Raw genomic sequence first — 9,489 nt, 5'->3', positions numbered from 1 at the left:
ACATCACGATCATTACAAGAGTAGTGTAAATCTTTAGAATATTATTTTTCTTGTTAAATGATAACTGGCGATGATGTAAGACTAAGATCTTTACGTGATGTTGATAAAGATAACAAGAGATACGATGTAAGTACGCTAGTCACCACAGCGCACTTCATATTACACGCTATCCACATTCTTAATCTTGAGTAAGGATAAAGGTAGAGCGAGCGATTTTTCCTGTGTAGTGATTTAACATTACATCAGTTACTCAGTTGCCTTTTATACAAATGACACCGTGCACCTTGCAGAAAGAAAACTATACAAGAATTAACATTGGTACTTTTTATACCTCACTCAGACCAATTTCAGAGTAATTGAAATACGTCTATCAAAAAATCAGATCTTTGTTTACAACAAGCCTGGAGAAAGAAAAAATTCAAGATATAAAATGACACAAGGTGAATAATAGGAGCATGCTAAACGCTGTTGCTTTGAATATGTAATCCTGAAAGTACTGCATTTTTCAGTACAAAATGCGCAGTAATGTCATGTTATATTACTTTTTCAGTAAGAAAATGCTGTCTGACACACCCGAAACCACCTTTGGAGTGAGTGACGAAGACAGGTAGAGTTCCTTTATTTCCAATCATTTTCCAGGCAAAAAAAAGTACAATATATACACATATTCAACACTTGTATGATGCTACTCCGCATTACATAAGACACGGTATTCAATATTCTATACATAAGCAACTGGTGAACAAAATCAATATTCTCTGTTTTCAATGAGCTACATCACTAATTAAAGGGTCAATTGAATTACCTTTTCCACTTTTACGTCATCTGCGTTGACTAACTTGGGACGTATTCATGGTAGTATTTTGGCTAAGACTTCGCGCCGCTTTTAGCAGTGAACCTCTCAACATAACAGGAGATACTGGGCCTGACTTAGTTATTGTTCCAGTCTGACCGATATTAAAACACAATGGCCTTTAGGCAGATCAAACCACATTAAATGATTGATGTGTACAAGTATTTCATGGTTCTTTGCCTGTGTGCTAAGTTTATTGATTTAAATTCATCAAATTAAAGTTTACTGTCTTGTGCCAACGTTTTATTATAATCAGTAACGTTTGTTAATTATAGCTCTTTGCAAAATTGAAGCCTGGAGGCCGTATTGGATCTAAACACTAACTCAACATGCGTATTCATGCACAGTATATTATGTTGTCCTTACACCAGGTTTGAAACAAATCAGTCCAGTCTTGTCTGACAAACGTCTCCAGTTAGACCCTGTACACATCAGCATGCATACATGCATGTATGAATGCAAGGACAGAACCCAATCTAGAAGTCCATTATCAAGACTTTACCCCGTTGGGAACTAACAAACTCACAATGCCATACAAGTAGTAATATAATCTTTTGTACTTAGTGGAGGTTTAAAATACTACATTTACCAGGTGCAGCCAACGAACAATGCACTTTTAAAGGGGTCTTTACTACGACAAGATATATTGTGCATGACAAGTAATGTGAACTGACTAATTTTAAGTCATGAGGGTAATTAATTAGCTGTTCATAATTTGCCCTCCCACTGAAATTTTTTCGACTTACCCTCCCGCACTCAAAACTTCATTTTTACCCACTCCCCACTTATTTTTGCCTATTTCCCCTCCCCACTGTCACTTTTTGAAGCTCCCCTGCCCTGTGGCGAAAAAAACTTGCCGATTTCCCCTGCCCTCGAAAAAATTCCCCTCAATATTTGTCAGCCCATTTCTCCTGCAGACATGAAGCTACCATACCCTGAGATGAAAAATCTGTCGATTTTCCCCTGCCCTGTGAAAAAATTTCCCCTGAAAATTAACATTTCTATGCACAGACACATACTGCAGTGGCCTTCTACCGGAAACACCACGGCTCAACTTCCCCTGTCCCCGTTTGAAAAGTAGCTTCCACTCTCTCCTCGTTTTTCGCCAAGCCTGGGGCTGTCCCCGGGACAATCAAACCGTTTTCTGCCCTGCCCGACAAAAAAACCTGAAATGTGTTCCCCTAACACCTAAAAATATGTCCCCTGCCCAAGCAAAATTAGAATTTCCCCTGCCCTCAAAAATTGCTCTTGGAATAGCTTTTTCAATAAATAGCTCCGTTGGCTGCACCTAATTTACATTACATAAACATCAGGCAATCTTCTGAAAGGAAAAAAGTCGACTGGTCAAACTTTAGGATGAGTCAAATTCAAACTTGTACATGTCTATAATTCTACAAAATGCACTGATGACCATGAAAATTAGCATATTGCGTCCAGTAACCACTAGGAACGTTCCTAACATTTGTGTGTCATGATCCCTTATTAAAACAAGACTAATGAAATTTTCATATCACTTAATATCAGAGCTGTCAGCTAAGGTCACCAAAGGGCATTTCTTAATTTGGGAATAAATTTTGGTCGCATACAAAAACCAAATAGTCAACCCCATCATCCAACAATTAAATAATTTGTGTGAATGCCCCAATAATGAGGGTTATATTCATGATATCAAATATTACTGTTGTACTTGTGTCGTTCGTGTAATACATGGAATTTGGTCACAGGTCATCTCAGATCGTTCCGACATAGATTTGTTCATCATTAAGGAACATTAAATATAATCCATGCATCCTTGATGTGGCTTATAACAGGGCTGCACATGCAGTTGTTTTTGGATTCTGTGAAAGTAGGTCAAAGTTTTTCTCAAATTTTTGACACCACATTGGTTCCGTTCCAGTCAATTTCAAACAGAAACAAAGCTCTAGCCCCATAGATAAGGCTAGTATTGGATATGCATACAATGAATCAGTTGGGAAAGTACGCAAACGCTGTAGCTTATACTATCAAATACAAGGCTAATCCTATTGTTGCCGCTGGTATATGTGAAAGTTGATGAAAGGTCATCCAAAGTAGGGCAATAATAAATAAAGTTTGACCTCATACTGTAATATATTAAAAAAAACTAAACCTTCGGCTGTATCGGTTAGCCTACAAATACATGTACAAATCCTGTGCCGATAGATGAAAACGTTATGGGTCATTTAACATCAAATAGCTGAAACTTAAAAATCCTCTAAATAACTACAAACGCACCGTGTGTATGAATTCATTAAATTAATTCTCGAGTGAGTCGGGCATGCTTCAAGATGATGCAATCATCAGTTTCCAAATTCTGCCGCTAAGATTATCTGAAACAAACTAAATCTTTCTCTTTCTTTCGACTTCCATCTCCTTTGTGAGAAGTATATCACCTGGTCGTCAAATGCCCGTTGTTGAGAATATTTTGCAATTAAGAGCAATTATGGCTATATGCTATCCGTGAAAACAAATGCAAATGGCAGCACTGAGATGTACTACCGGAGTTGTACTCGTCACAAACTCTTTGGCTTAAAAATATCACACACAACTTTCATTTAGTGCATGCTGATGCTCTAATTTGACGGGATCTAAAAGTCAGCTTGTTACCAGTTTGTGTAGTAAGACATCTTTCACAGTTTACGGTTTCTGCATCAGTTGAATGCTGTCTATTCAGAATTTAATCCAGTTGCATAATAAAACACACCACCTACAAACCCGTGCAAGCATTGCCTATTCATTGTACTGATTCTTGGCCGAGACGATTCCAAGCATTTCCCGTTCAAGCGAACCATTGACACATTCCTCTTTAGTCTTACATGTCAGTTTATTATTTATTGAAACAGGTCGGCGGAAAATCTCAGAGGAGCTGTTGAAGAAGTATATAGGAAAGAACTGGAGGTTTGTCTATCGTATTTGGAACATGTTTGCATCATTGTAGTGTCACTGTGTTTTAGTTGCCATTAATATTTAGCTCCTGTTTTACCAAGGATGTGTGGCACGCGAAGACATGGGTTTGGACCTCGAAAGAGGAAGATTATCGCACTGTAACAGAAATAAGTAAAGTTGCACATGCGATAAAGGAAATCAAATGAACTCTAAATGCCACAGAGCAAGACAAGCAAGAACACACTGTACTATCTAAGATTAAAACTCTCTACAAAATACACAGTAATTTCCGGCCCTTTTAACTAGCATTTTGCAAATATCTAAAATGAACCTAATAAGCATCATGTCAAAACAGAGTAAAATTTTCGTAGTATGCAAATAATTTTATTTTGAAAACAACATAAGGAAGTTTAATGAGATAAAAACAATATAAATATAATCACTCTGATAAAGTAAAACGTATGAGGCTTAGCTGACTGTACAAAGAATACCACACTCGAAAATTACGTCAAAGGAAGTAAATACACATAATCATTTCCGCCTGAGATTTAACAGCGGACACAACGTACTGGTACAATAAGATAAATGATAACGATCGTAAAACTCTAAAGAAGACGTCTGGATCAAACAAGGCAGTCAGGCAACGTAATCAAAATGTCAACAAAGACAAAAAAGTACGTGTGTTAACGATAATTATTGTTCAATATTGTAGAGCAAAATACGTTGGAATCCACGAGTAAAAAACAGAATGAACAGGGAAATAGGGCACAATAATTCCAAACCGTGATCCATACTGAAGCAACAGCAAAAATACAAATTATAAGAAGTAAAACTAAACACCTGCGCTGAACATGTGAACATTCCAACTCAACCACATCGAAATATAGATATATTGTGTAGGAACAGCAATTATCAAATGTAAAAGGAAACAAAACACAGTTAATCTCAAGCAATTGATACAGGGATTTGTAATGTAAGTGTTTATATGGCACATTATTACACCTCACTCATTCAGCGTGCACTGCCATTGGTTAAACACGACTCACGTGACATGTAAAAGAACGTGATGATGCCCTCTGCGAACGTGATGATGCCCTCTGCATTTGATATTACATGGATGACGTCATTTTACTTACTGCGCATCCTTTTTGCGCATAACAAATTGTCGTTCGCTTGTACTTGCTACTATCGCTGCGAAACGTCATGCAGAGCTGTCACCGGCACAGTTAGACGATATTTTGATGCAAGTAAACAGCAAACGAACGAAAATGGCAACAAGGAATGCAATTTCTGTGTTCAGCGACTATGCAAGCAACAAATTTGGATACGCGACCGAGGAGATCGGCAAACTTTCAGCGGCAACCCTAGACTTGGCACTGATAACATTTTACGCTGAGGTCCGAACTCATGCAGAAAGGCGAACTGTACTCGAAGAAGTTTGTTCGGTGTAATAAAAATAATAACACATGAGAGCTAGGGCAAGATCACGATTTTTTGCCTGCCCTCGGGCTGGTGGTCATGATCGAAATATTGATGATGCCCTCGCCTACGGCTCGGGCATCATCAATATTTTGATCATGACCACCATCCCTTGGGCAGGCAATAAATCGTGATCTTGCCCTCGCTCTCATGTGTTATTATTTAAATGTTAACCAGACTGTTCCCACATACCGAATTTACCGATATAAGCTATAAAAACACCATATTCTGCGAAAAAGTGTCACTATTGCAATTAAACAACATCAAAATCAATCAAAGGAACAAATAAACTACACAAAAAACTTTCACGATAGCCCGTTACCTTGACTTTCATAAATATTTACCCTCCAGGCCGCACTTTCTGGTAACATGAATAAACGCTCTTTATCGGTTACGGCTTCATTACAGTTAACAACTCGGGGGGGGGAGTGGTCCCCAGCTCGGCTATGGGACCAAGCAACATGCCAGTTGCTTTGCAAAACATATACCAAAATCCCTTATGGATATCAAAAATTTCAAAATGGCAGCTGTACCAAAAGTAGTGAAACGGCCGAAGAAGCTTCATATATAGGAAAGCAACCAAAGTTCATTTGGCAATGCCTTGCAGTGATTGGAAAGTTATAACCAGATGTGAACTGAACGTGCTCACATGGTTTACAACAGGTTCATTACATGGTTCAGATCTCAGTCAGATCATTAGTTGTAGCAGGTTTCATCATTTTTCGCACTGTAATTTCGGAGTTAAATTACTTAATATTATATAGGGCTCAGCCCTTGGTGTCGCGCCAGGGGTTATTAAAGATTGGCAATGTTATTTGTATTGATTCATGATAAACTGTAATTGTTACTTCATAAACGTTTATATGACAACAATGCCCGGTTTCCCTCTGATGAAAGCAGTTCACGTACGTACGTACACGACGTCAAACCCTGCAGCAGGGCAGGTATAGATTTTCTGTAGCGTGTAAAAATTTTGGACAAAAATTGGCAATTTTTACAATGATAACAGCCTATTGTGATAAACAAGGGACGTATTATGCAATCATTATCATTGCAATGGTAACCGCACTGCCCACCTTCCACTTGCAAGCTGAAACTATAGCGTTCCGTCTAAAAACTGGCAGATCGTCCATGTAGCCGACACGAACACGAAGTGTGTGTTACCGGCTACCAAAACTATGAAAAATAGTAAAGAATGAGCTACAAAATCACTATCAGTTTTAAGTTGCAGGTAGAATAAGTCTGTGCCTTTGTAAAAATACTAAAAAAATAGTAGAAAGTGAAGAACCAGCTGAAAGTTAGTTGAGGAGACCTTGACCGCATATCATTTGCATCTCTGGCAATTTTTGAATCTAATTATTGACACAGGGGGCGCTCTTTCTATAATTCAATCCCAGCATTCTTTGCGTATGCCCCCGTTCATATGCACGACAGTTTTCTCCCTTTATCTATATTAACGATATTTTGTATCAGCGACAAGGTGCATAATAACATTTACGGATAATAAAAGAGGTATATTTTATAAAGGCATATTATATAATAGTAATTTGTTTCGTTTTTGTTTATTTACGAGTACTCAAAAACAAAAAACATGGCGGCGCCCATGAAAGAAGGGTACACTTCCGGTTACTCGCATAGTATATTATGAATAAGCGCATGCGTAGTCAGTAAGCCGCTGGCGCGACTATTACAAAACTTTATTTATTATGCAAATGAGCTGTTTATTAACTTGACGCTTTTTTCAATTCTTCATGGGACAATTCGATATCTATCAGACCAACATCTGTAGCACGTGTCATCAAATGTAGTGGTGTAATTGTGGCGTTAAATCATTAATTACAAAGTTCATAAAATATGCAAATGGGCCGTTTTTTAACTTTACACTGTTCAATGCTTCTCAGTACAGTAAGATATCTACCAGAACAATATTTTAGCATGTATCATCAAATTTGCAGTAGAAATTTCTGAGTTATATCACTAATTACAGAAGTTCATTAAATATACAAATGAAAAGTTTCCTGAAATTTTGTGCAGTATTTCTTGATATATGTCGACACTGCCATTATTCTCTCCATAGTAAACAATTATATGACAAAGAAGATATTTCAAAACTTCATTAACATGCAAGCCACACTAACCAAAATCTAAATAGATCTTTCCATTAGCATATATGGTATCCGTCTACCAACCTGACTTGAATCCACTCAGGCGTTTCTTGTGATAGACAGACAGACATCGGTACAATATTAGCTCACATGTGAATACGTGAGCTAAAAATGAAGAAATATAAACATGAATCAAATCCTGACTTTACTACGCATTTGAACGACGTTTATCGCCTATTGCCTGGAAAAGGCAAGGTTTCTAAACAAGAAAGTCGCGCCGCCGCAGACTGAACGACCTCTTCCCTTTAAAAAATTCAGGATAACACAAATCTATTCGTCAAGTTAGGTCTTTTCAGTTTCCCGCCAGAAAGAAGAGGACTCAAAATCAGAACATATAGACATGAATCTACCAGATAGCACTCAACGTGAGAGCCAAGGAATTATAAATTTCAACCACAATAGAATTGATGAGAAGCAATCGATCAAGGTATTTACCTCGTAATCCAATTGATGTACATTCTCCTCATAGCCAAAGCCTATGACCTAAATGTGCTATAGCTTTGCTTTGGTCAGATTCTATACTGTTGGATTTCTTTTATAATGTACTTAATACTGTCTATCATTCTATAATTTCAGGATATGGTCCTTGTAATTTTATAAATGTTTGTACATTTGAAAATTACTTGATTTTCTTGCAAAAACTATTATTTCGTGTAATTCTTCAAATTCTTTGACGCAAAGGAGAAAATTTTGAATATATTTCAAGTTTTAGAATATATCATACAATGAACAAATATCTTACTTATGCTTTTTTTTCATTTTTCTACAGTACTTTCAGTGCAATGAACACGATCGTAGTGCTCTTGATAATGTTCTTTCTACCTTGAAAATTCCAAAAGTCGATCCTTACCAAGTAATTTCGATATCTGGAGGAACAGAGGAAGTTGTGTCTTTGACAATAATCTGAAATGTAATCTCCTGTCAGATTTGAAACAGGTAAGTGTTAATATGTAAAACAGTATTTTATTTTCGTTCGCAGTTATTTATAATTTTATAGCCATCGGTAGATTTATACTGACAAAGCCACTGGTGGTTATCAACAACATCACATCAGTAAGTGATGGTTATTCTCATCACCTTGAAGATAATTGACATTGTTCATAGTACCTAGCTGTTGGTCCATGGCTATGGTGTTTTCAGACGGAATGACCGTCAACAACGTAAGCAAACAAAATGGCTGCCGCTCGCCACCTGCGAAGCGATGTCGCCGACGTAAAAATTTGAAGGGCTTTGAGGAACACGGATATTTCGAGTTGCTTAATACGTAAATAACATGTTGAGTCTTGCAATGTTTTCCCATGGTTTTTCTGTTAAAGTTCTTGTATTTTTAGACAAGCTATAGCAAACATTCTGTCGTTCGCACGGCACGGACTACCTCCAAACAGGTAGCGTGCGTGTATCGTGACAGCGATGTCGCGCACGAAGCCTGTTGACAGGGCAACTATCAGTGTAAACAAACAAAATTGCGGCCGCTCGCCGTGCTGTACGACGATCGAGCGCGATCGAAAACAGGACAATTTATGACTAAGGACAGTTTTTGATCAGTTACAATTGTAGTAGCATAGTGCACCCTAAAAGTTCCTCCTGTACGACTAGTTTTGAATCCCGGTGTCTTTCTTCTTGGAGTTCATTGAGATATGGAGGACTTGAAGCGATGTCGCGCGTGATGTTGACTTCTTCGTATAGTTTATGAATGAAGCCTATGCACATAAATTTTTTCGATATTTATGCGCAAGGCGTGATTATAGTAATGCCTCAAGGTTTAAGGTTTTTTCGTATTATAAATGAATTTCCTGGCATGATAAATCTGTTATTTAAGCAATTAAGCACACCCAGCAACGGTATACCACGAGTTTTGACCAGTTCACGACATATATGCACAAGCGATAGCGAGTGTATATATGAAGTGAACTGGTCAAAATCGAGTGGTATACCGTCGTTGGGTTTGATTTATTGTTATAATTATATCATACCAAAATATTGATGGCGGAAATACAGAGATCTGGTTGGCGAAAAGAACCGTGGTATATTAGCGATATACCACGGCTTGCTCTCAGAGCGAGCTCTCAGCTTGAGCAAAAATCCGTT

This window comes from Ptychodera flava, chromosome 1, assembly GCF_041260155.1.
Source record: "Ptychodera flava strain L36383 chromosome 1, AS_Pfla_20210202, whole genome shotgun sequence".
NCBI lineage: Eukaryota > Metazoa > Hemichordata > Enteropneusta > Ptychoderidae > Ptychodera > Ptychodera flava.
Note: the sequence above shows the minus strand (reverse complement) of the source record.